A 24724-nucleotide genomic window follows, 5' to 3' on the forward strand; every position below is an offset into this window, starting at 1 on the left:
AAGCCTCCAAGTGAACACTATGTATACTACAGTGAATTATAAACACAGGCATGGTGGGTCCTTCCCTCAATATTGATTTTCTGTGTAAGCAGTTAACATACTTAAAAGAAAAAGCTTTTATGTTTTATACAAGGTAAATGTTTTCTAAAAGTCACAAAACTGATAGAAAATAGTCTTGGTGATATGGTCCTGCATTAGAGTTTCTAATCTTGAGGCCTACCAGCTTGTGTTTCATCTTTATATCCTGTCAAAATACATACTTAATCATGTGAATATGAGAAAGATGCAGTTTAATTTTGTACCAGGTTTTTAAAAAAATTAAATAATGTGTGTATATATGTGTGTGTGTGTATATATATATATATATAGTAACTTAATGTTTACTGTCCTTGTTATAATGTGATTTTTTTCATTAAAAAATCCTGTGTTACTTTTTTCTTAAGCTTGTTAGTTTCCTTTTTATACTTTTCCTGAGTGTAGTGGTAATTTTGTTCATCTTGAAGATGCTGAATAAACACATTAGTACCTGAGAATTTTGGCTAGAGATTTATGTTCAATTTGGAACCTGAATGTTTTTAAGCATAACTACCAGTAACTCCTGTTATCATTATGTTTGGGGATATATATGCATTCAGTGCTCTCAACTCAGCCAACTATGAACATTTTAAAACAATGCGTTTAATAGGGTGTAAGTAATTCTTTCCCCCCACCGCCCCACATTTTGGCATTATAACATCTTCAAGTACAGTTTTATATTTTTGTGATTTTGTGTCACATACTTCTGAAAGTCACAAAATCATTAATTTTTTCCCTCTTTGCTTTTTTTTTTTCCTTTATTCCACTCTACCTATTTTTCAGGACCATAGAATATCTTACTCTCTCTCCAGAGGGGGACTGCATCGTCTCTTCCCCATCAACTGATTAGGCTTTAGACATCTTAAATGGTGTATTATTTTAATCTAAATATCTGTAATTCTACTCATTTAACATAATGGTAATGGCAAAGCCTAGTATACTTTTGCCACATACATGTTAGCTATGAATTCTGTTGTTGAATAATATAATATTCATTGCCGACTGAATTCTTAAAACTTAAGGAATAAACTCAGAATTTTTAAGAAATCGCATTTGTTAATGAACCCTAAATTGATTCATGAGAAAAATCAACTGTATGATTAATATGGAAAACCTTTGAGAATGTGATATGGGTGTAAGAGTGCAGGGGAGATGTTGCTTAATGGTACAAACTTGCAACTAGTAGATACATAATTCCTGGAGATCTGATGTACTGCATGGTGATTATAGTCAACGATACTGTATTATAAACATCAAAGTTGCTCAGAGACTAGATCTTAATTGTTCTCACTACAAAAAAGAAATAATAATTATGTGACATGATAGAGGTGTTAGCTAAAGCTACAGTGGTAATCGTATTGCAATATATAAATTACCCAGTTAACACATTGTACACCTTAAATGTTATATGTCAATTATATCTCAATTAACAAAAGAATTCTAAAACCAGAGGAGAGAATGGGAGTTAGATACCAGCAGAGTTTTAATTTTTAAATATCTCTATTTAAGTATATAATTGACATAAAATAAACTGCACATATTTATAGTATACAATTTGGTAAGTTTTGATGTATGTATATGTGTATGAAACCATCACCACAGTCAAATAATGGACATATCTATCACCCCCAGAAGATTCCTGGTGCCCCTTTGTAATCCATTCCCACTTCTTCCTGCCTCCACCCTTACCCCACCATCCCCAAACAACTACTGAACTGCTTTCTGTCACTAGAGGTCAATTTATTATGTCTACAATTTTATAAAAATGAAATCATATAGTATGAGCCTTTTTAAAATCTGACTTTGGTCACTCAGCATAGTTATTCTGATATTCATCTATGTCACAAGATATATGAATAGTTCATTCCTTTTTACTGTTGAGTAGTCCATTGTATGAATATACCATAATTTGTTTATCCATTCAGCTTTTGATGGACATTGGGTTGTTTATATTTCTTGGCTATTACAAATAAAGCTGCTATGAACATTTGTGTAAGTCTTTGTATGGACATATGCTTTCATTTCTCTTGGGTAAATATAGGAGTAGAATGGTTGGGTCATATGGTAGGTATAAATTTAACTTTTTAAGAAACTCTCAAATGATCTTCCAAAGTGATTGTACCATTTTACATTCCAGTCAGCAGTGTATGAGAGTTCCAGGTGCTCTATATTATAGGCAGCACTTGGTATGGACAGCCTTTTAAATTTTAGGCGTTATAATAGGTGTGTAGTAGTAGCTCATTGTGGTTTTAATTTCCATTTCTCTAATAACCAGTATTGTTGAGCATCTTTTCATGTTTCATTTGCCATCTGTATTTCTTCTTTAAGTGTCTGTTTGAATCTTTCACCTATTTTTAAATTTAATTGTTGTTTTCTCATTATAGAGGTTTAAAAAGTATATTCTAGATACAAGTATTAGCAATGTGATTTACAAATATTTTCACCTGATCTGTAGCTTATCTTTTCACTCTCATAACAGAATCTTTCAAAGGACAGAAGTTCTTAATTTTGATAACATCTAATTTATCTTTTTTTCTTTAAGGATGCTATTTTCATGTTGTATCAAAGAGATCTTTGCCTAGCCCAAGGTTTTCTTGTTTTCTTCTGCAAGTTTTATAACTTTAGGTTTACATTTAGATCCATGATCCATTTTGAATTAATTTTTGTGTACATAGGGCAAGGCATAGATTAACTGTTTTTGGCATATGAATATCCGTTTGTTCCAGCATCATTTTTTGAAAGAACTTATACTTTCTCCATTGAATTGAATTTATACCGTTGATGAAAAATCCATTCATCACATATATGTGGGTCAGTTTCTGGACTCTGTTCTCTTCCATTGATCTGTCGTCTATCTCAGTGGTCTCAACTGGGGCAGTTTTGCCTCTAGGGTACATTTGGCAAAGTTTAGAGACAATTTTAGTTGTCATAACAGGGGAGATACCACTGGTTTCTGGTAGATAGAAGCCAGAAATGCTGCTCAGCATCGTACAGTACATAGGACAGCTCCCACAACGAAAAATTATCTGGCCTAAAATGTGAGCAGTACTGGGATTGAACAACTCTGTTCTATCTTGATACTGAATATCACACTGTCTTGGTTACTGTAGCTTTATACACTGTCTTGGTTACTGTAGCTTTATAATAAGTCTTAAAGTAAGGTAGTGTAAGTCCTTGAATCTTACTCTTCTTTTTCAACTTTGTTTTGGCTATTCTAAAGTCCTTTGTTTTTTCATGTGAATTTTAGAATCACCTTGTCAATTTCTTAAAAAACAAACAAAAAACCTGATAGAATTATGTAGAATATATAGATCAATTTGGGGGTAATTGAAATTTTAATATTGACTCTTTAATTTTTCTCTGCAATGTATTAGAGTTTTCAGTGTAGAAGTCTCATGTCTTTTGTCAGAGTTATCACTAAGACGTTATAAATAGTATTATTTTTAATTTCAACATCTGATTTTTGCATTAGTATATAGAAATACAATTGATTTTTTATATGGACCTTATATGTTGCAACCTTACTAAACTCATATTAGTTCTAATAGCTCTTTGGTAGATTCTATCAGATTTTCTACATAGACAATCATGCTGTTTTATATCTTCCTTTCCAATCTGGATACCTTTTATTTCTTTTTCTTAACTATTACACTGGCTAGAACCTAAAGTACAATTTTGATTGGAAGTGACTAGAGTGGACATCCTTGCTTTGTTTCTGATCTTTCACCTTTAAGTGTGATGTTAACCGTGATTTTTGCATAAGTCCTTTATTAAATTGAGTGAGATTCCTTATGTTCTTAGCTTGCTGAGAGTTTTTATTAAGAATTGATATTTGATTTTATCGAGTGCTTTTTCTGGATATATTGAGATGGTTATTTGGTTTTTCTTTTTTCAGTTTCTCAATATGGTGAGAGACTTTGAATTTCAAAGGGCAAAACAACCTTGTATCCTTGCATTCCTGGAATAGATCATACTCATTCATCAGGATGCCTTATCCTGTTTTATTTATTGTTGGGTTTCAGTTACATTTAATGTTATTATTGATATGGTTGGGTTTAAGTCTTCCATCTTGCTGTTTGCTTTCTATTTGTCCCCTCTACACTTTGTTCCCTTTTTCTTTTTTGTATGCCTTCTTTTGGTGCAGTTGAACTTTTTATGATTCAGTTTTACCTCTTTTATTGACTTATTAGCAGTAACTCTCGTTATTTGAATGATTGCTTTAGTGCTTATACTGTACATCTTTAACTATCACCGTGTAACTTCAAGTAGTATTCCACCATTTCACATACAGTGTAAGACTCTTAAAATAGTATGCTTCCATTTTTTCCCTTCTCCCCTTTGTGCTATTGTTGTCATACATTTATTTCCATATACCTTATCAGCCCCACAGTATACTGTTATTATTTACACCTTAAATAATCAGTTATCTTATAAAGAGATTTAAATAATTAAAAATCTTTATATTTACCCACATAATTATTACTTTCATTGTTCTTCATTCCCTTGTGTAGATCCATATTTCCATTTGGAGTCATTTTTCCTTTTACTTCCTTTAACATTCCTTTAAATGGAACTTCCTTTAACATTTCTTTCTGGTAGATCTGTTGCATATGAATTTTTCAGACTTATCAGTCTGAAAAAGCCTTTATTTTGCCTTCATTTTTGAATGATATTTTCCCTGGATAAAGAATTCCAAGTTAATAGTTTTTTCCTTTATTTTAAAATTGCTGCTCCACTGTGTTTCCAGTGAGAAATCTGCTATCATTTTAATCTTTGTTCTTTAATATGTGTCTTTCTTTTCTTTGGCTGATTTTAATATTTTATTTTTTTATCTTTTATTTTTTTTTAAATATGTGGGTAGTTAACTTTTTTTTTTTTTAATAGCTACTTTATTTATTTATTTATTTATTTATTTTTAATTTTTGGCTGTGTTGGGTCTTCGGTTCGTGCAAGGGCTTTCTCTAGTTGCGGCAAGTGAGGACCACTCTTCATCGCCGTGCGGGGACCGCTCTTCATCGCGGTGCGCGGGCCTTTCACTATCACGGCCCCTCCTGTTGCGGGGCACAGGCTCCAGACGCGCAGGCTCAGTAGTTGTGGCTCACGGGCCCAGCTGCTCCGTGGCATGTGGGATCTTCCCAGACCAGGGCTCGAACCCGTGTCCCCTGCATTAGCAGGCAGATTCTCAACCACTGCGCCACCAGGGAAGCCCAATATTTTATTTTTATCACTGGTTTTCAGCAACTTCATTATGATATTCCTTGATGTAGTTTTCTTTACATTTCTTGTATTTGGGTTTCTTGATCTTCTTGGATCTATAGTTTTAATCAAATTGGGAAATTTTTCAACCATTTTTTTCCTTAAAAAACTTTGTCTTCCTTCATTACTCTCTGTCAGGTATTCCAAATATATATATATATATATATATGGCTGCTTGATGTTATCCCATATCTCATTTTAATTTTTTTCATTCTTTTTTTCTATCTGTGTTCATGTTGTATATTTCATTTTGCTCTGTCTTCAAATTCACTTTCACTGATCTTCTGAAGTGTCTAATCTGTTTGTTAATGCCAAATTATTGAGTTATTGGCTGATTTTTAATAAAACTTGGTAATTAATGACCTAGTGTATTTCTCAACAAAGACATTGTAGTTTGCTTGTTTTTTTAATTTTTATTTTGTATTGGAGTATGGTTGATTTACAATGTTTTATTAGTTTCAGGTGTATAGCAAAGTGATTTAGTTATACAAATACATATATCTATTCTTTTTCAGATTCTGTTTCCCATATAGGTTGTTACAGAGTATTGAGTGCTAATTGAGTGCTATACAATAGGTTCTTGTTGATTATCTATTTTATATATTGTAGTGTATATATGTTAATCTCAACTTCCTAATTTATCCCTCCCACCCACCTTTCCCCTTTGGTAACCATAAGTTTGTTTTCTAAGTCTGAGTTTGTTTCTGTTTTGTAGATAAGTTCATTTGTATCATTCTTTTGGATTCAATTTAAATTCATTTTTTAGATTCTCTGTGTGACTTACTTCACTTAATATGATAATCTCTAGATCCATCCATGTTGCTGCAAATGACATTATTTCATTCTTTTTTTATGGCTGAGTAATATTCCATTGTATATATGTACCACATTTTCTTTATCCATTTATCTGTACATGGACATTTAGGTTACTTTCATGCCTTGGCTATTGTAAATAGAGCTGCAATGAACATTGGGGTGCGTGTATCTTTTTGAATTATGGTTTTCTCCAGATACATGCCCAGGAGTGGGATTGCTGGATCATATGGTAGCTCTATTTTTAGTTTCTTAAGGAACCTCCATACTGTTCTCCATAGTGTCTGTACCGATTTACATTCCCACCAACAGTGTAGGAGAGTTCCTTTTTCTCCACACCCTCTCCAGCATTTTTTGTTTATAGACTTTTTAATGATGGCCATTCTGACTGGTGTGAGGATGTACTCACACCTCTCATAATAGTTTTGATTTGCATTTTTCTAATAATTAGTGATGTTGAACATCTTTTCATGTGCCTCTTGGCCATCTGTATGTCTTCTGTGGAGAAATGTCTGTTTAGATCTTCTGCCCATTTTTTGATTCGGTTGTTTGTTTTTTTGGTATCGAGCTGCATGAGCTGTTTGTATATTTTGGGGATTAATCCCTTGTCAGTTGCATCGTTTGCAAATATTTTCTCCCATTCTTTTTGTTGTCTTTTTGTTTTGTTTATGGTTTCCTTTGTTGTGCAAAAGCTTTTGAGTTTAATTAGGTGACATTTATTAGTTTTTGTTTTATTTTCATTACTCTAGGAGATGAGTCCAAAAAGATATTGCTGCAATTTATGTCAAAGAGTGTTCTGCCAACGTTTTCCTCTAAGAGTTTTATAGTATCCAGTCTTACATTTACGTCTTTAATCCATTTTGAATTGATTTTATGGTGTTAGAGAATGTTCTAATTTCATTCTTTTACATGTAGCTGTCCAGTTTTCTCAGCACCACTTATTGAAGAGACTGTCTTTTCTCCATTGTATATTCTTGCCTCCTTTGTCGTAGATTAATTGGCCATAGGTGCGTGGGTTTATTTCTGGGCTTTCTATCCTGTTCCATTGATCTCTAAGTCTGTTTTTGTGCCAGTACCATACTGTTTTGATTACTGTAGATTTATAGTATAGTCTGAAGTCAGGGAGCCTGATTCCTCTAGCTTCGTTTTTCTTTCTCAAGATTGCTTTGGCTGTTCGGGGTCTTTTGTGTTTCTGTACAAATTTTAAGACTTTTGTTCTCTGCAAAAAGTGCCCTTGGTAATTTGATAAAAATTGCATTGAATCTTTACATTACCTTGTGTAGTATAGTCATTTTGACAATACTGATTCTTTTAAGCCAAGAACATGCTATATCTTTCCATCTGTTTGTGTCATCTTCAATTTCTTTCATCAGCGTCTTATAGGTTTTGGAGTACAGGTCTTTTGCCTCCTTAGGTAGGTTCATTCCTAGGTATTTTATTCTTTTTGATGTGATGGAAATGGGATTGCTTCCTTAGTTTCTCTTTCTGATCTTTTGTTGTTAGTGTATAGAAATGCAAGAGATTTCTGTGTATTAATTTTGTATCCTGCAACTCTACCGAATTCATCGATGAGCTCTACTAGTTTTCTGGTGGCATCCTTAGGATTTTCTATGTATAGTATCATGTCATCTGCAACAGTGACAGTTTTACTTCTTCTTTTCCAATTTGAATTCCTTTTTATTTCTTTGTCTTCTCTGATTGCCATGGCTAGGACTTCCAAAACTATGTTGAAGAAAAGTGGCGAGAGTGGATATCCTTGTCTTATACCTGATCTTGGAGGAAATGCTTTCAACTTTTCACTATTGAGTATACTGTTAGCTGTGGGTTTGTCATATATGACCTTTATTATGTTGAGGTAGGTTCCCTCTGTACCCACTTTCTGGAGAGTTTTTATCATAAATGGGTGTTGAATTTGTCAAAAGCTTTTTCTGCATCTATTGAAATGATCATATGGTTTTTATTCTTGAGTTTTGTTAATGTGGTGTATCACACTGATCGATTTGTGGATATTGAAAAATCCTTGCGTTCCTGGGATAAATCCCACTTGATCATGGTGTATGATGCTTTTAATGTATTGGTGGATTCAGTATGCCAGTATTTTTTTTAAGGATTTTTGCGTCTGTGTTCTTCAGTGATATTGGCCTGTAATTTTCTTTTTTTGCGGTATCTTTGTCTGGTTTTGGTATCAGGGTGATGGTGGCTTCATAAAATGGGTTTGGGAGTGTTCCTTCCCCTGCAAGTTTTTGGAATAGTTTCAGAAGGATAGGTGTTAACTCTTCTCTGAATGTTTGATAGAATTTCCCTGTGAAGCCATCTGATCCTGTCCTTTTGTTTGTGGGGAGTATTTTAATCATAGTTTCAAGTTCAGTACTTGTGATTTGTCTGTTCATATTTTCTATTTCTTCCTAGTTCAGTTTTGGGAGAGTGTACCTTTCTAAGAATTTGTGCATTTCTTCTAGGTAGTACATTTTCTTGGCATATAGCTGCTTTTAGTAGTCTCTTATGATCCTTTGTATTTCTGTGGTGTCCATTGTAATTTCTCCTTTTTCATTTCTAATTTTATTGATCTCAGCCCTCTCCTTTTCTTGATGAGTCTGGCTAAAGGTTTATCAATTTTGTTTATCTTTTCAAAGAACCAGCTTTCAGTTTCATCGGCCTTTTCTATTGTTTTCTTCATCTTTATTTTATTTATTTATGCTCTGGTCTTTATGATTTCTTTCCTTTTGCTAACTTTGGGTTTTGTTTGTTCTTCTTTCTCTAATTGTTTGAGGTGTAAGGTTAGGTTGTTTATTTGGGATTTTTCTTGTTTCCTGAGGTGAGATTGTATTGCCAGAAATTTTCTCTCTTAGAAATGCTTTTGCTGCATCCCATAAGTTTTAGAACATCATGTTTTCATCTTCATTTGTCTCTAGGTATTTTTTGATTTCCTCTTTGATTTCTTCAGTATCTGTTGGTTGTTTAATAGCATACTGTGTTTGTGGTTTTTTACATTTTTTTTGTTATAGTTGATTTCTACTGTCATAGCGTTGTAGTGGAAAAGATGCTTGATATGATTTTAATTTCCTTAAATTTATTGAGGCTTGCTTTATGGCCCAGCCTGTGAATTATCCTGTAGAATGTTCCATATGCACTTGAAAAGAATGTGTATTCTGCTGCTTTCAGATGGAATGCTCTATATATATCAATTAAGTCCATCAGATTTAATGTGTCATTTATGACCTGTGTTTCCTTGTTGATTTTCAGTCTGGATGATCTGTCCATTGATGTTAAGTGGGGTTTTTAAGTCCCCCACTATTATTGTGTTACTGTTGATATCTCCTTTTCTGGATGTTAGCATTTGCCTTATATATTGAGGTGCTCCTCTGTTGGGAGCATATATATTTACAATTGTTATATCTTTTTCTTGGATTGATCCCTTGATCATTATGTAGTGTCCTTCTTTGTCTCTTGTAACAGTCTTTATTTTAAAGTCTGTTTTGTCTAATACGAGTATTGCTACTTCAGCTTTCTTTTGATTTCCATTTGCATGGAATACATTTTTCCATCCCCTCATTTTCAGTCTGTATGTGTCTTTAGATCTGAAGTGGGTCTCTTGTAGACAGCATATATATGGGTTTTGTTTTTGAAGCCATTCAGCCAGTCTGTGTCTTTTGATTAGAGCACTTAATCCATTTACATTTAAGGTAATTACCAATATATATGTTCTTATTGCCATTTTGTTAATTGCTTAGGAATTGTTCTTGTAGGTCTTTTTTCTTCCCTTCCTCTTATATTCTCTTGTGATTTGATGACTATATTTAGTGTTGTGTTTGTATTTCTCTTTCTTTTTTGTGTGTATATCCATTGTAGATTTTTGGTTTGCAGTTACCATGAGGTTTTGATATAGCAAATCAATATATAAATTATATATAAATATATAACATATATATTATATATATATATATATATACACAAGATTGTTTTAAGTTGCTGGTCTCTTAATTTCAAATGCATTTCCAATATCCTGCGTTTGTACTTCCCTCTTTTCACAATTGCTTGTTTTGATATCATATTTGTGTGTGGATGATCTCCTACCTTTACTGTACGTTTGCCTGTACTGGTGAGCTTTCCCATTCATAATTTTCTTGTTTCTAGTTGTGGCCTTTTCCACCTAGAGGAGTTCCTTTAGCATTTGTTATAAAGCTGGTTTAGTGGTGCTGAATTCTCTTAGCTTTTGCTTGTTTGTAAACAGGTTTTGATTTCTCCATGAAATCTGAATGAGAGCCTTGCTGGGTAGAGTATTATTGGTTGTAGGTTTTTCCGTTTCATCACTTTCATGTTGTGCCACTCCCCTCTGGGCTGCAAAGTTTCTGCTGAAAAATCAGCTAATAACCTTGTGGGGATTCCCTGGTATTTGTTGCTTTTCTCTGTTGCTTTTAGTATTTTCTCTTTGCCTTTAATTTTTGTCAGTTTTGTTACTATGTGTCTTGGCATGTTCCTCCTTGGTTGTATCCTGTATGGGACTCTGTGCTTCCTGGACTTGGGTGACTATTCCTTTCCCATGTTAGGGAAGTTTTCAGCTATTATCTCCTCAAATATTTTTCAGGCTTATTCTCTCTCTCTCCTCCTTCTGGGACCCCTATAATGGGAATGTTGGTTTGCTTAACATTGTCCCAGAGGTCTCTTAAACTGTCCTCATTTCTTTTTTTTCTTTTTGCTTTATTCTATTCTGCGGCAGTGATTTCCACCATTCTGTTTTCCAGCTCACTTATCCATTTTTCTGCCCCATTTATTCTGCTTTTGAGTCCTTCTAGTGTATTCTTCATTTCAGTTATTTTATTTGTTCAGCTTTGTTTGTTTGTTCTTTAACTCTTTTAGCTCTTTGTTAAACATTTCTTGTATCCTCTTGGTCTGTGCCTCTGTTCTTTTTCCAAGATCTTGGATCATCTTTATGATCATTACTCTGAATTCTTTTGCAGGTAGATGGCCTATTTTTACTTAGTTACTCTTCTGGGGTTTTATTTTGTTCCTTCATCTGGAACATACTCCTGTGCTCTCATTTTGTCTAATTTTCTGTGTTTGCATTCCTACAGGCTGCAGGATTGTAGTTCCTCTTGCCTCTGGTATCTGCCCCTTGGTGGGTGAGGCTGGTCCAAGAGGCTTGTGCAGGCTTCCTGGTGGGAGGGACTGGTGCCTGCCCACTGGTGGGTGGAGCTGAGTCTTGTCCCTCTAGTGGGCAGGGCCGTGTCAAGGGGTGTGTTTAGAGGCAACTATGGGCTCAGGAAGACTTGAAGTAGCCTGTCTGCTAATGGGTGGGGCTGTGTTCCCACCCTCTTGGTTGTTTGGCCTGAGATGTCCCAGCACTAGAGCCTAAGGAAGTCTTATTGTGGCTTCTTCTTTGTCTTTGGAAGTAGAAGTTTTTTTTTGGTAGGTTCCAGTCCTTTTTTGTTAATGGTTCTTCAGCAGTTAGTTGTGATTTTGGTGTTTTCCTGAGAGGGGGTGAGCTCAGGTCCTTCTACTCCACCATCTTGTCCAGAGCTCTCTATTTTTCATATTTAAAAATCTAACATGGGAATTTTTTGTATCTTCCATGTCTCTATTTGATATTTTGCATCTTTCCTCTAGGTTAACATATGGAATGAAGCTACAAAACTATTTTAATATCTTTGTAAACTAATTTTTTTTTTTGAGGCAGTTTCAATTGACTGATTTTTCTTCTCATTATTTTTATATATTTTCCTGCTTCTTTGCATTTCTGGTAACTTTTGCCTGGGTGTCAGACATAACTTTACCTTGTTGGGTTCTGGATAGTGTTGTTCTTACAAATGCACTTGAGTTTTGTTCTAGGACCCAGTTAAGTTTTTTGGAAACTTTAATGTCTTGCTTTCAAGCTTTGTTATGTAGGAACAGAGCAGCATTTAATCTAGAGTTAATTTAGTCCCTGTCGAGGCAGAACACTTCTGAGTACTCTACACTGTGCTTTTGAATTAATGAGGCTTTCTCCTCTGGCTGGTGGGAACAGGCACTCTTCTGTCCCTTTTGAGCCTCAGGGGTTGTTCCCTCAAATCCTTTCAGCTTGTTTTTTCCCTAGCCTCATGTAGTTTCCTTATACTCATGCACTGATCAGTAAGTACTCTGTTGAATGCAGATCTCTGGATTTTTTTTCTTTTATTTTTACCATCTTTATTGGAGTATAATTGCTTTACAATGTTGTGTTAGTTTCTGCTGTATAGCATAGTGAATCAGGTATCCCCATATCCCCTCCCTCTTGCGCCTCCCTCTCACCCTCCCTATCCCACCCCTCTAGGTGGTCACAAAGCACTGAGCTGATCTCCCTGTACTATGCAGCTGCTTTCACTAGCTATCTATTTTACATTTTCTAGTGTATATATGTCAGGCTACTCTCTCACTTCGTCCCAGCTTACCCTTCCCCCTCCCCATGTCCTCAAGTCCATTCCCTACGTCTGCGTCTTTATTCCTGTCCTGCCCCTAGGTTCATCAGAACCATTTTTTTTTTGTTTTCCATATATGTGTATTAGCATATGGTATTTGTTTTTCTCTTTCTGACTTGCTTCACTCTGTATGACAGACTCTAGATCCATTTGGTTTCTTTTTATGGCTGAGTGATATTCCATTGTATATATGTGCCACATCTTTATTTTTATATAAATTTATTTATTTTTAATTTTTTTTGGCTGCATTGGGTCTTCATTGCTGCGTGTGCAGTTTCTCTAGTTGCGGCGAGTGAGGGCTGCTCTTTGTTGCGGTGCACGGACTTCTCATTGTGGTGGCTTCTCTTGTTGCGGAGCACGGGCTCTAGGCATGTGGGCTTCAGTAGTTGTGGCACGCAGGCTCAGTAGTTGTGGCTCGCAGGCTCTAGAGCGCAGGCTCAGTAGTTGTGGTGCATGGGCTTAGTTGCTCTGCGGCATGTGGGATCTTCCCGGACCAGGGCTCGAACCCGTGTCCCCTGCATTGTCAGGCGGATTCTTAACCATTGCACCACCAGGGAAGTCCCGATGTGCCACATCTTCTTTATCCATTCATCTTTCGATGGACACTTGGGTTGCTTCCGTGTCCTGGCTATTGTAAATAGTGCTGCAATGAACATTGTGATAAATTTCTCTTTTTGAATTATGGTTTTCTCAGGATATATGCCCCGTAGTGGTATTGCTGGGTCATATGGTAGTTCTATTTTTAGTTTTTTAAGGAACCTCCATACTGTTCTCCATAGTGGCTGTATTAATTTACATTCCTACCAACAGTGCAAGAAGGTTCCCTTTTCTCCACACCCTCTCTAGCATTTATTGTTTGTAGATTTTTTGATGATGGCCATTCTGACCAGTGTGAGGTGATACCTCATTGTGGTTTTGATTTGCATTTCTTTAATGATTAGTGATGTTGAGCATCCTTTCATGTGGTTGTTGGCAATCTGTATATCTTCTTTGGAGAAATGTCTGTTTAGGTCTTCTGCCCATTTTTGGGTTGGGTTGTTTGCTTTTGTGATATTGAGCTGCATGAACTGCTTGTATATTTTGGAGATTAATCCTTTGTCAGTTGCTTCATTTGCAAGGATTTTCTTTCATTCTGAGGGTTGTCTTTTTGTCTTCTTTATGGTTTCCTTTGCTGTGCAAAAGCTTTTAAGTTTCATTAGGTCCCAATTGTTTATTTTTGTTTTTATTTCCATTTCTCTAGGAGGTGGGTCAAAAAGGATCCTGCTGTGATTTATGTCATGGAGTGTTCTGCCTATGTTTTCCTCTAAGAGTTTTATAGTGTCTGCCCTTACATTTAGGTCTTTAATCCATTTTGAGTTTATTTTTGTGTATGGTATTAGGGAGTGTTGTAATTTCATTTTTTTACATGTAGCTGTCCAGTTTTCCCAGCACCACTTATTGAAGAGGCTTTCTTTTCTCCACTGTATATTCTTGCCTCCTTTATCAAAAATAAGGTGGCCATATGTGTGTGGGTTTATCTCTGGGCTTTCTATCCGGTTCCATTGATCTATGTTTCTGTTTTTTTGCCAGTACCATACTGTCTTGATTACTGTAACTTTGTCGTATAGTCTGATGTCAGGGAGTCTGATTCCTCTGGCTTCGTTTTTCTTTCTCAAGATTGCTTTGGCTATTCAGGGTCTTTTGTGTTTCCATACAGATGTGAAATTTTTTGTTCTAGTTCTGTGAAAAATGCCGTTGGTAGTTTGATAGGGATTGTATTGAATCTGTAGATTGCTTTGGGTAGTATAGTCATTTTCACAAATCTGTGTAGCTCTCTCTTCTCCAGTACTTGATCCTACAAGCTCTGGCTGCTTTGGTCTTCCTTGATATCAGGTTCCATCTCCTGTACCCAGAGAGGCTCGGCCTAGGTTACATTTCCATGTGCTACAGCCTGAAAACTCTCTTCAGGTGGTAATATGGGGTAACATAAGCTTCAACTCATTTGTTTTCCATCTCTCAGTGATCTCTGTCCTCTGTTGCATGATGTCCAATGTTTTGAGAATCATTGTCTCATATATTTTATCCAGTTTTTCTTTTTTTAATAAATTAACATATTTATTTATTTTTATTTTTTGCTGTTTTGGGTCTTGGTTGCACGGAGGATTTCTCTAGTCGCGGTGAGCGGGGGCTACTTCTTGTTGCGCTGCGGAGGCTTCTCATTGTGGTTGCTTCTCTTGTTGCGGAGCACGGGCTCTAGGCGTGCAGGCTTCAGTAGTTGTGGCACACAGGCTCAGTAGATGTGGCTCGTGGGCTCTAGAGCGCAGGCTCAGTAGTTGTGGCACATGGGCTTAGTTGCGCCGTGGCATGTGGGATTTTCCCAGACCAGGTCTCGAACCCATGTCCCCTGCATTGGCAGGCGGCTTCCTAACCACTGCGCCACCAGGGAAGTTATCCAGTTTTGTAGTTGTTTCAGGCAGGAGGGTAAATCTGGTTACTTTTTTTCCATCTTGAGTAGATGTGAAAGTTCTCTAGGCAGTTCCAACATAATGTCACATTTGGGTTTCTGCAGGAGCAGTAAAGTTGGAAGATGAAGTAGGAGATTGTAAGAGAAGGGCAAGGATAGATTATGAGACAGAAAACGGTATCACAAATCTGGGTGAGACAAACATGTATATTATTGTGTGACTTAGGGTATATTATTGGTCTAAAGTAATTCCCAAGAACGGCCTGTTTGTATAGCAACACCTTTGATGTTATAGTTTCCAATCCCCACTGTCATGGCTCCTCCAGTCATAATGACTCAACCTTGTGTGTACCGTCACTGACAGAGTTAGGTGCCATGTAGGATACCAAAATGAATGACTTAAAAGTTTGCCTCAAAGGAACTAAATGTCTATTACATGAGATATTTAACTTTATTCAATATAGAAAATGGTAAATTTCATAATAGGAATATAGATAAAATTATATAAGAATTCCGAGGAAGAAGACATTACTTACAAGGAACAGAACTGACATTTTAATGAGCACTGGACATTGGACTTAGTGCTTTATATTTTTTGGTTAAAGCACTTGGCATTTTGCCTGGCATAAAGTAAGTGTTTTTTTATTATTATAGCTTGGACTTGTGGTTAGGAGCATATGCTAGGGTTTGAATCCTACTTCCTCTGTATTAGCTGGACAGATTACTGAGACTTTCAGTTTTTCATTTTTTTAATCTGAGGGAATAGTAGTAGTAGCTACCTAACTGAATTGTTATGAGGATTTAGTGAGTTAACCCATGTTAAGATCTTAAACAGAATCTGATACATGCTTCTCAATATATGATAATTTTTATAATTAATTTTATTAATAATGCGCTTTAAAATCCTGAAACATAAGCATTATCCTTAACTTTCAAGATGGTGTATCTCTTAGGGAGCATCTTTTTAGTTTGTTTTTTAAATTAATTAATTAATTAATTTTTGGCTGTGTTGGGTCTTCGTTGCTGCACGTGGACTTTCTCTGGTTCCGGTGAACGGGGGCTACTCTTCGTTGCAATGCGTGGGCTTCTCATTGCAGTGGCTTCTCTTGTTGTGGAGCATGGGCTCTAGGTGCGTGGGCTTCAGTAGTTGTGGCACGTGGGCTCAGTAGTTGTGGCTCGCGGGCTGTAGAGTGCAGGCTTAGTAGTTGTGGCACATAGGCTTAGTTGCTCCACGGCATGTGGGATCTCCGCGGACCAGGGATCTAATCCGTGTCCTTTGCACTGGCAGGCAGATTCTTATCCACTGCACCACCAGAGAAGTCCTGCTAGGGAGCACCTTTGGCTGGTCACAGTAGAGACATGATTATGTTGGCTTAACCAAATAAAGAGTGTTTTCTTTTTTCTGTGAAACTAAGTCCAAAGGCAATCTTCCAGATTGGCCAGCGGTGGAGTTCAGACAGGAAGAATAGAATAGGCAAAAGGTCTGAGCTAGGTGAGTAAGCCAAAGGTCTTTCTCAGAAGATCCAACAGTAACTTCTACTTTTAACTTACTGTTTAGAACTGTTGTATAATCACCCTAGTTACAAAGGATGCTAGGAAATGTATCTCTTTTTATTTTTTATTTTATTTTTCTTTTACTGTAGCTCTTTTTAAAGGGCACATTACCACCCCAAGAAAAATTGTGTTTTAATAAGAGAGAAAGAATTCATTGAATATCATTTAGGCCACTAATGGTGTCTCCCACAAATGCGAGAGCTGAAATTCAGAAATTCAGCAACTTGCCTGAGGTTGTTACATGAACTATTAAGTGATAAAGCTCATATTAGTACCAAAGTCTGACCAATACCATTCCACGTTACTTTTGCTACACAGTCCAGAAAAGCAAGTGATCTTTTCATGGTAGGATCCTTAGGTTGAATCTTTCATGACAGGATATGGACATGAGATTAAATTGCAGATATATAGAATTCAAGGAGCAAGTAGAAGGAATTATACAGCACATTTGGGGGTGCTAGTAAGTTCATTTTTGTGAGAACTTTAGGATCCAGGGAAGCAAAGAAGCTGGGAAAAGATTAAAAAGATATGACAGGTTAAATGGTAATAATTCTACAGGGCCAGGCTGAGAATTTTACATTTTGCTTAGCATGTGTTTAAAAGTCTTATTTAAATGATATATTAAAGTAGCCTGTTGAATCAAAAAGCTTTCCTAAAATCTGGATGAAAAAAATTAAACTTCACAGATTTCTGAAAATAGGTATGGTGATCAAATGGAGGTGATAAGATAATTTACTGGTTACCATAATAAAATTGTATAACAATTTTCTGGCTGTAACTATTGCATCTGTAACTGCTTTTAGAAACTCTTGTGTTTTTTACATTTCTGTTCTATAAGAACCCTCTAAAATCTTAAAGATGGACATTCAGCAAAACACGTTTCCTGCCTTTTTGGAGCTTACATTCCAGTAGGGGGCGATAGACAATAAATAATAAACATAATAAGTAAGTATATATAAACATACTAAATAAGTATATTGTATGTACTTATATGTATTATTATATGTGTATGAAGTACTTATATGTTAGGTTGATAAATAATATGGAACGAAAATGGAACAGAGAAAGGGAAATATAGGGTTCAGTGTGGAGAGAATTTCAATTTTAAATAGGGCAATCTGAGTGGCCTCATTAAGAAGGTATATGTCAGCAAATTAGAGAGTAGGAGAGTTAGTCATGCAGATACATGAAGAGTAGTGCAGTAAGAGGGAACTGCAAGAATGGGACGTGCTTGCTCTGCCTGAAGAAGCATGGGTACCTCTTATATGGATGGATGACAAGACAGACTCCATGGGTAAAGATGCTAGTAGGTGGGTACAAGTGAGAATCTGGAAATTATCTTCTGATTAATTCAGTTTTCTCAGTGAAATAAGAAGCAAGGGCCTTAGGGGAGTGTGGAGATTGGTGCAGGGGGGGAAGTGTGTTAGGGAGTTGAGAAAAGCTAGTAGGAGAGTAATTAGACTAGGCAAAAATATTATTAATAGCCCTACTTGATTAAGGATTCATCTGAGGTTATGTTCATAATAACCTCAGCATGTTTGTGTGTTTTTCTCCACTCCTGGGCAACAGTGACTGAGTATTTATTGAGAACCAGACACTGCGTTACCTGCTGGCTGCAAGAAAGATTAACAAAACCTAATCTTAGTCCTACAGGGACTCACAGTGTAGGGGCAGACAGTTAATACAATAAACGAATTGTAAAGTGGAGTGATAAGTATTGATACTATCAATTGTAAAAAAGGAAAAACCATTTTAAATCAAAGAATTTCCAGGTGGGTGAACAATTCAGGTAGTGTAGGGACTAGCAGATTAGTCTAAAAAGGCAGAAGACTGTGAAATACTTCTAAACTCTCACCTCCCTTTGCCCAGTCAAAAAATATTATGTAAAATCTTTGTCTAATCCCGCTCAGATCCTCTGCTTTGAAACGCATCTTAAACCAGATCCCCAAAACTCGTAAATATTGTACCTCTGACTTCCCTGTGAGACGCTGCTAAGACTATCAAGACAGTATTCTCCCTTACTGCGGTAAGCAAAAAACTCAGTTTTGCTTTATCAACAGGTTATTTTGGAGGTATTTTAAAGGAGCCAATATTTGACTGTCTTGGAGGTCCCATCAAAATCTGGTCAACTTGGAAACAGCGTGTTTTTCTGAGGCCCTTTGAGCCTCCTGCACAGGGTCTGTCCAATGACGACGGTGAGGTAAGTTCATATTGGGTTTGAGTTCTGATTTCTTATTTTTTTTTAATCAAACACTCCAAATGCAAATGCTAAGTTTAGTTTGAGAGTAATATCTAGGAATTAGAAACTCTTTTAAAAAATCCATTGATTGATCAGTTTGAAAAACTCTTATTTTGGGTAGAAATCTGCATTATTACTAACAGTACTACTGTTTGTCCTTGTCATTTCTTCATTGTGTGTCTATAAGAGGAAGTTCATAGGGATGAAGATGGGAGTAAGTTTTGAATGTTCAGAAGGTTTCTCTTCAGACTGGCGTCCTTTGGAAAAACTGTCTCAGGTCATTTATGAAAATCTTATCAGAACTTTACTTACTCTTGTTTTATCTTGTCCATTGGAAGTCTAGTTCTCTTGGTAGGGGAGGGTCCCCAAGATACAAGGTGCACAAGATTTGTGTTACTGTTGCTAGACTCATAGGTTTATCTTTAGTTCTGTACCCACTCTGGGCCGAACTCCTGCATCTTGTCTGTATTTATACTAGGATCAGAATGTGTCATCTTAACTTTCTAATGATATTTGGAATTACAGTGGTTACTTTGGGGAACTTTTGTTATGAACAAAATTGTTCCTTTTGGGAGGCACTTTGAAGCAAAAAAGAAGCAATATCCCAAACATACAATTGTCTACATTTTAAGGCAAGAGGAAACTTCCAAAATATATTCAAGGGATTGTGAAATTGCCTCCTTAAAAGATTCCTTGGCAAAGACAAGGGGAAAATGTGAAAAAATTAAAACCATCTTTTCCAGATCCCTTCAAATCACAATTTGAATGTAATGTCCTTTATTCTACTTTCCTCGTCCTGTGTTCCTCCATTTCCCTCTGTTCTGTCTTACCTTCGACTTTTTCTTCTTCCCTTCAGAACAGCTCAGGAGGAGATGGTCTTCTTTATTGAAAAGAGAAAGATTACTTTGTTTAATATGAGACCCCCCTCCCTCTAATTTCTATACTTTAAGTATCAATAACTACTGGCTTTTTAATCATACTAATCAGATTGTCAAGGGACCTGAATTAATGTTTAAATCAATTATAATGACCCTTTCCCTCTCTTTCTCTCTTTCCTTCTCTCTCTCCCTCTCTCTCTTTCTCTCGCTCCCTCTCTGTCTCCTTCTCTCCCTCCCTCCCTCTCCCCCGTGCAGATATGTCAAAATAATTTTCCTGAATCTAAGTTTTCCCTTCTCCTTAATTAAGGAAAGATAATTAGTCTTTTACAGTGATAATTTTGTATTTGACTAAAGCTGGCTTCCTCTCATTTTTTCTGTCCCTCTTTTCCTTTTCCCTCCCTAGGGAAACATTAAAGATTAATTGATGAAAACAATTATTCTGTCATTATGTGCTCACTCTAGGAATATCTAATGAAGAATTTCTAAAATGGAAAGAAAATGAAACTTTTTGTTTCTTTTCTTTAAAATTGCTTTTAAGAGATATTTCTGGTTAAAACTATAAGGAAAGAAAAAAGAGGTCTTGGTTCCAAGATGAAGGGCTTTGAAACAGGATTTAAAGAGTTTTTGTAATTTTATTTATGAATATGAAGTTTATATATTATACAGAAAATTTTAATAGAATATTCCTGATAAATAGTTGAATCATTGGACAAATTAGAGTGAATTAATTGTACTGATTTGAAGGACTGAAAAACATTTATCTTCTTCCTGACTTTAATGTATGAAATTACTGCCAACACAATATTCTAGGTTATACATGAAGATTGAACATCTCATAATTTAAACTCTGTATTTTTGCATTGGTTTGATGGGACAGATGAGGTGGCATTATAGTTATTATTTCTTTTATTTATTTATTTATTATTATTTTTTTGGCTGCGTTGGGTCTTCGTTGCTGCCCATGGGCTTTCTCTAGTTGCAGCGAGTGGGGACTACTTCTCATTGTGGTGCGCGGTCTTCTCATTGAGGTGACTTCTCTTGTGGCAGAGCACGGGCTCTAGGTGCGCGGGCTTTAGTAGTTGCGGCACGTAGGCTCAGTAGTTGTGGCTCACGGGCTCTAGAGCACAGGCTCAGTAGTTGTGGTGCACGGGCTTAGTTGCTCCGCGGCATGTGAGATCTTCCTGGACCAGGGCTCGAACCCGTGTCCCCTGCAGTGGCAGGTGGATTCTGAACCACTGCGCCACCAGGGAAGCCCATAGTTACTATTTCTACAAGTTGTTTAACATTACAAAAATTAGAATCATGATTAACTAGGTAAAATTATAATGATGGGTATCTTAAAAAGATTTATTATCTTATGATATTTCTATAATATCAAAATTCTTAAGAACTCTATATTTAACTACAATTGTAATATCTAGATCCTTAGGTAACTTAAATAGGTTAGACAAATATTAAACTGAGTTAATTGATACATAATCTTTGAATACTTAGACAAAATCTAAAGAAAAAAATGAGAGACAAAACACTGGTCACTAAGTAGTTTTATCTAGCTGTTGTTATTGTACATTTAAAAATAAATATAGATCTACAGGATGTGAAAATGACTTTGAATTTTGTTATATACATAGCCTCCTTAAAATTTATAAAGATAAAATGGCAGGCATGCCCATTAGAAAAATAGCTAAACAGTTCCTGCTTTTCTGTCTTCTAGTTTTGTCTGGGGGAAAACAAATTTGGTCACCTAGGTTAATGCAGCAATTAGGACTGTATTTAGTATAATTTCAAAGAGGTATGAATATGTATGCAAAGTAATTTATATGGTTTGTTTCTTGAAGAAATTGCTGTACGTAAGATGGTAAGTTCATAGAATGCTGAAATGGCCTTCTAAAAGCAGAGCTACAGCATTAACCCAGAGGCAACATTCTGAAAGTTTGAGTGCCATCCTTGGTGCATTAAATCAGAGACCTCTTTATGGTGCTGTGTTCCCAACAGGAAGAATACATGGGACATTAATTAATGACCAAGGGTCAGAAGCAGGAGTGGCTCCATTTACCATCATTCCGAATGACACACTGGGAGGTTTTGTGCTTCCCACCCTTTTAATTCTGAGCCCTGCAGGGTTGGAGGTCCTGGTCCCCAAACGGAGCATGCTCTTGCCAGGAGGAACACAAAGTTTGTATTGAACTATAAGATAGGCTGATGGCAGTGCACTTTGGAGTCCTTGTATCCAGGCACCAGCAGGTAAGAAGAGGCATCAGCATTCTGGCAGGGGTGATGGGCCCTGATCGGTTGGAGGAGGTAGGGCAGGGGGACTACACGTGGAACCCAGCTGATCCATTTGGGCACCTTTTCGTACTCCTGTGCCCCACTGTTAACAGTGAATAGACTCATGCAGCAATGTCAGCATGAGAACAATATGATTGCCAAGACCTTTCAGGAGTTTAGATTTCAGTCACACCACCTGTAAGCCACCAAGACCTGATGAAGAGATAGCTGTTGGTGAGGGAGAGCATGCGTACCACTTGTGACCCCAGAGATCAACAGCAGTGTCGGAGGTCCCATCTGAGTTTCCCCTCAGGAAGACAGGCCCACAAGAACCACAGAAGACCTGTACCCTGAAGCTGTGGGTAGAGATGTCTGTTCAGCACAAGAGGTGAGCCCTTGACAGCTATGAAAATGACCCACTCAGAGCTTTTGCTTCAAGTGGAGTAATTGACCAGTGACCCTAGCTGCTATGCTCTGGATCTACCATGGTGCTTATTCAGAAGCTATGCTTCTCACAGGCTGCTCCCAGCCAGTGGCTGAGTATAGCAGAGGTACTAAAGCAGGCCCATTTCTGTGAGGACTTTTTGATGGGTAACTTTGGCTTGGGGTTTCCCTGTCAGCCCTGCAGACTTTACCCAATACCTATCAAATCCTTGCACTGAAAAACTCAACTTTAAACTAGACCCCCCAAAACTCACAAACATCTCCCCTTTGTTCTTCCCCCTCAGAAACACTGGTAAGATCGTCAAGGTAGTATTTTTCCTTACTACAGTAAGCAGGAAACTTAGTTTTGCTTTATCAACAGGTTATTTGGTGGTATTTTCAGGGAGATAGCATTCAACAGATGAAAAGAAGCCAAAATTCAAAAGCAGGGGGAAGACCTTCACAGGTAAAAGAAACAGTAAATGCAAAGGCCTTGAGGTCAAAAAAAGAAAAAAAAAATGTGTTAAAGGGCTGAAAAAAGTCAGTGTGACATAAGCTTAGACAGCAATAGGGAAAATGGTATGAGCTGAGGTCAGTCATGTACAGAAGGCCTTGGAGTCCCTGGTAATCATAGGGTCAATTTTATTCTGAGTACAGCAAAAACCATTAGAAAATTTTTAATGGAGAAGTGATATACCTTGTTTTATATGTTGTAGGAGAATATATTATAGAAGGACATGAATGGAAACGGGGAGAGCAATTAGGAAGTTATTGCAATTGCACGGCTGAGAGGTGACTTGGAACTAGAATGATAGTGATACAGCAAGCAAAGAGAAATGGACAGATTCACGATATATTTTAGAGAGAGAATCATCAAGACTTGCTGATTGAGGGCTGTTGGGGAGGGGGTGTGGGGATGGTGAGTGAAGGAGGGGGAGGAGCGAAGAATGTCTCCAGGGTTTTAGCCTTGAGCAACTGTATGGATGATAGTGAATTTTACTGAGTTGAGGAAGGCTGGGGTTGAATAGATAAAGAAGAGAAAAGCAGGAGCTGTCTTTGGACTGGTTTCCAGGTGGAAGTGTTTAGTAGGCACTTAGAAATACACATCTAGATAAACATTTTTGTGATTTATCAACATATGGATGGTATTTAAAAACAGAAAACAGAGAAGAAATGTAGATAAAGAAGAGAATGACCAGGTTCTAGCCCTGGGGCCCTCCAACACTTAGATTAGGTAGAGCAGCAAAAATGGCTAAGAAATTAAAAGGAACACCAACAGTGCTTCACACTGGTCAATTGAGTCCACTTTGGAACCTGTGAAGGAACATAGGCCTAGGAAATACCTCAGATTAGTTGCTAATTGAAGCAATCTCTTCAGTCCCTTAGTCAACAAATACATATTCAGTGTATTATAAAACAGGGGTCTCCAAGAGACACTGCAATATAAGGTAACTACAGCCTAAATGCCCTTTAATATACCATATTCACATGTAACACTGCCTCCACATGAGGAGATTCAGAATTTCTAGGCTTGATTATAAAAATATTTCAGAAAAGTCTTTTTTCTTTCTAGTCTTCGGCTTTCTATTCTTTTTTTTTGGAACTAACTACCTTAAACTATCAACTTTTTGTTATCTTTTTATACTTTATTCAATTTTATATTTAATACATTATTAAACTTTTTCACTTATTTTGCTTTTACCTAAAATATGGTTAAGTGACAGTATACATTCTGGCTTTAAGAAGGTGATTAGAATTATGTAAATATATTAACTGTCTTAAGACGAACTTTCCTCTCTTGTCAGGTTTGATTAACATTTGAAAATACATTGAAATGTTTTGATATCAGAATTATATTAGTACAAAATATGGGTGTATTTAGACCGTCAAGAAGAATTTAACCAAAGGATATAGGCAAGAATAAAACAAACAAAAACATCTAGCTTGTAGTAGCTAAGAAACAATGTGTGACTTTCAGAGTAACAGACTTCTATATCAGTTGTGTAATAGTAATTTTTTATTCATCAGGTCTTTTTATTTCCATGGAAACACTGAAGTCATTTTAATTTTTAATTACACTACAGTTTACAGTTCCATTGATTTTAACTCTGTAGTAGTAAGCACAGAAGCTAGAGCTTTACCCATTTCTACTTTAAAAATATAAAGGAGGAAAAGATGGTTTAAAATGGTCATGAATTTCATTTAGTTACAACCTGTAGCTGTATATTGATTATTTCTAATTTCACCTAAACCTGCCCTGCAATTTTATAGCCAATTAATTCTTCTATTTTTGTCTATACCCTTTGGCTAAAAGTATTTTCACAGGAAGTAAACTACAATAGAA

General features: G+C 36.4%; 1 protein-coding gene across 5 annotated transcripts in view; it reads left to right on the top strand.

Annotated features, from left to right (window-relative positions):
- CARF (calcium responsive transcription factor) overlaps window positions 1-24724 on the top strand; it is a 96376-nt gene that overhangs the window by 46131 nt on the left and 25521 nt on the right. For 3 of the 5 annotated variants that reach the window (XM_082467081.1, XM_082467082.1, XM_082467083.1), the window contains one exon: window positions 859-2071. The gene's annotated coding sequence lies outside the window, so the exon portion shown is untranslated. The other 2 variants (XM_082467080.1, XM_082467084.1) reach the window with 2 other exon arrangements.

Source organism: Balaenoptera physalus (genome assembly GCF_965194825.1).
Source record: "Balaenoptera physalus genome assembly, chromosome: 6".
NCBI classification, from domain to species: domain Eukaryota; kingdom Metazoa; phylum Chordata; class Mammalia; order Artiodactyla; family Balaenopteridae; genus Balaenoptera; species Balaenoptera physalus.